The following is a 3,991-nucleotide window of genomic DNA, read 5'->3' on the forward strand; positions in this document are numbered from 1 at the left end:
TTGCACTGCTCGTCCTCAGATAACTGCCTCCAGCAGACGATGTCCTGTCGGCACCTGGCACCCAGGGGAAGGAAGCCCCACTATTCCCAATCTAACACACACACATGCATACACCCACTGAATGTGGGTGTCTGTGTTTGTGGGTGAAGAGAACTTGTAACTGCATGTGCACACACAGCTACTGTGTATGTGCATGGTGTGTTTGTGCAGAGTTATTATTGTGTGCCTGTGAGCTGGTGTTGTCTGTCAATCTTCCCCCCGGTCCCAGTCTGCTCTGGCTGGTTTTATTGAAGCAACAGACAGCGTGGGCACACTCACACACACATGAGCTCAGAGCAACACTGATCCCAGGCTGATAGACACAGACAGAGACTTGGTGAAGTTGAGAGAACAGCCTGAGGTTGTCTGCAGACCACGGGGAATACGCCCCCGAGTCACGAAAAAACTGGAGTAGAAGCCAAAAACTCTGCTAAACCCCCTCGTCTCTGCTAATGCTGCCATTCAGCTCGATGTACCTGCCTGGAAGACTCCCGTCTGTCACTCAGCCCCTCAACTCATCTTTTAAGAATGTTCCAAAGTTTTGCATTTATCCATCCTTACACACATTCAGCTGGTTGTTGCCTTTTATTCATCAATGCCATCGGTCTTAGATGGAGAAAACCTATGCATCAGCAGTGTAATTTTGTAATCAGCACAGTGAGGAATACAAATCAGATTGGAAGCTGGGCTGTAATGCATGTAATCCATCAGAATGAAAGTGTTGTGGGCAAATGATAAACATGCATTTTTGAGGTGATTAATTGTCTGATTAACAGATTGATCCCTCTGTGTACTCACAGCTCCGGAGTTTTTTTCTTTCTTTTCTGCTGAAATATGTCAACAGACTTGTGATTACGGGAGACAAACGCATGGACTTTAAAGACATATTTCCTGTTTATTGTGTAAAATCGATTTGAATATACTGACAGTTTGGGGGTATGCATTGTAAGACTGATGCTTTTTCACTACAGTGCTCTAAGCATTAGAATACGTGTCCATTCGAGACGTTCCATTTTGTTTGCGCCATTTCTTGATTTAATTGCTCTCTATTGGATATTAGGAATTTTCCAAGGATGACTGAACTCGTTGTACTCAACCCCCACCTTCCCACTTCCACCACAAACTCACAGTATACAATGTACAAGATCAGGAAGCTGGCTAATTAGGGAAACATCTGGTAAATTGGTAATATATAACCCAATTAAGAACAATAATTATGCAGCTTTGACATTTGCTTTCATTTGCTTTAATAAAACCCTTCTGCTCTTGAGCAGTCAAAAATGCCCTCAAATGGGGGGTGGGGGTGGGGGTGGGGGGTGCTGGAAAGCACCTGGCACTGTGAACATTGATTCATGAGTATTGATCGCCAATCCTATCAACTCCTGCAGATATATGATGGTCATTTTGTGCAGCGGGGCAGAGAGAATAATCTTTCTGATTACTCTTTCTCTCTGAGAGGCGTTTATTCTTTCTTCTGCATAACTAGCAGCACAGCCAACACAAGCCAGAACGATTGACATCGTTTTCCTAGCAGTCAAAATATTGGACCTGTGCTGCTTGGCCCAGCTGAGGCTATCGCAATGAAAGATTGATGAGGCTCTTCAGGTAGATACAAAGCTAAGTGTCTTGTTTATTAATGTGCTGTGATTGGATCCATTAGCTGCCTGTGTAAACTAATCGCCTCATAATGTGTGTTGTCATTTCAGCCTAACTGCTCATAATGTATTCCTCCCCCGTCTTTGCAAATGCAGTTATTTTCTAATAGACTCATAGAAATAATGTGGTGTCAGGAGTAAGGATTTTTCTGTTCACTCGGTCCGCTGAACAGTAAGCACGTTTCACATTCACACTGATTGCTGAATTTGCTTTATGCTCCAGCTCGCTGCTGTTTAATATGAACAGTTGTATAGAAGCTGAGAGCAGGGCACAGCGAGATTTGAACAAATCAAGTTGTTTTGGCACTTATCTTTCTATTTTTTTTTCTTTAATTCTACCTGATAGAAAGGGATGTTTAGCTTTAAAAGAAATTGGGTTAAATATCAGCTGCATCCTGCTATATGACTGCAGACAGCCCTTCAATTCTGCCTGACATGACATCCATCAGCACAGCGGGAGCACCTGGGATGAAGATTATTGACTTGTAATAGCAGATCTAATCGTTTTACTTTCAAAAAGGGGAGGAAAAAGGAAAAAAAACAACAAAAAAACGGTCTGGCAGAACCACAACAGTATCGCAACCATACTGGCTGACATTCAGCTTGTCATCCTCAGGGATCAATTTCTTCAAAGCATAATGTATCTCTTTTATTCTCCATCTGAGATGCAGAGTTGGTGATCTCAAGGTGCGCCGTGAGACTTTGAAGTGCAAAAGAGTCAGAGCGAGAGATTGAAGATTCACAGCACAAGTTTCTCCCCGCCGAGGTGCTCTGACCTCAAGTGAACAGAGTGAAACTGAGCAAACTGAACAAAAGTTTAGTCAGGCACGTCACAGTTCAGTGTGCATACTGGAAAATGAACCTTGTGTGACTAACTGTCATAACTGATTTCCTGCTCCCAAAAGAAAAGATATCTCCGGCTTTGTAAATGGGCACTTTCTTTAGTCTAACCTAACGCTGTGGTAAATTCATTTGTGATAAATACTGTATATCCTTGTTTTTTTTTTTAACATACACCTAATTTGCACTATGAAGACCTCCACAGCAGCATTTGTTAGAACAAGGAATCTGAATTTACCAATTACAAAATCGCTGTGTCTGTCAATGTTCAGCCCTTTCACCTTGATCCCTGTATCATGAATGAAGTGGCAGGTGTGCTTTGCCTCTCTGCAACATATTCACCAGACAGCAATCGCAGGCCTTCTCTATAAATAAAACTGAGACCCATTCTTCTTGCAGAAGGTTCACGCCAAGACGGCTGCCAGTCGCACGGGGACTCCACTTCACAAGGAACAGCTCAACAAACACTGCGCACGGAAAGAATAAGGGAACAAAAGCAAAAAAAAAATGTGTCACTCTGTTTTTTTTCTGAGCAGTACACATGCCACTGAGTGTACCGCATGCTGTGATGCTACAATAGCTGTTTGGGAGATGAATTTAAAGGACAGGTCTGCACGTTGGATAAGTATACTTTTGAAATTCTGGGTGTTTTGGGGGGTAGGGGAAGGGAGAGTTACAAATATAAATAACCTGGTTGGGAGCTACAGACACACATAAGGTTTTATAGTCATTTCATGAAGATGAGACATCAGATCTCTTTGAATTTGTTCAAAATCTCTAAGCTGTACTGGCTTCTTTCATTCATTAGTCGGGTTAAATGCACATATGGGCACAGCAAGGTATACTTAGCTGATATAATAGAGGCAGCACTGGAAGAACACATGCAAGCAGTCACAGCAAACAACTATCCATCTGCACCAAAAGCAGAACACATTTACACATTTCCTTTGCTCACTCTATTGTCCTGATTTTAAACACACCTGCAGGTCCTTCCTTCCAGCAACAAAGTTCCCACAAAACCAATCAGACGAGCTGAAAGGAAGAGTCACAATGATGTAATTATTCCCCCAGGTTCCCAGGATATACAGAAAAGAAAACGGAAAAGGGAGGGTGGGGGCAGGACCGGGGCTAAACACCAAAGCCAGTTTCACTGCACTTTAAAGAGGACTCGGGTGTAAAGCAATTCCGGATTAACCCGATACAGAAGTTGATGGCACATTCTCCATTGGTTCAGCCCACCAGAGCACTCACAAGTAATCTGAGGCTGAGGGGGTGTCTAACCTGGAAAACAAATTTGCTGCTGAATTACTTTAAAAGAGATTTAAAAGTTTTTTTTTCTCCTTTAAAACAATAGCAGTGGGGTCAGAGATTTGTGGGTTTTTTTTGTTGTTGCAAAAATATACTTTTTTTGCAAGTAGGACAGAATAAAGATTGTTCAAAACTATCAAATCAGTCAC

Source organism: Leuresthes tenuis, unplaced genomic scaffold (genome assembly GCF_036924035.1).
Source record: "Leuresthes tenuis unplaced genomic scaffold, fLeuTen1.0.hap1 SCAF_24, whole genome shotgun sequence".
NCBI lineage: Eukaryota > Metazoa > Chordata > Actinopteri > Atheriniformes > Atherinopsidae > Leuresthes > Leuresthes tenuis.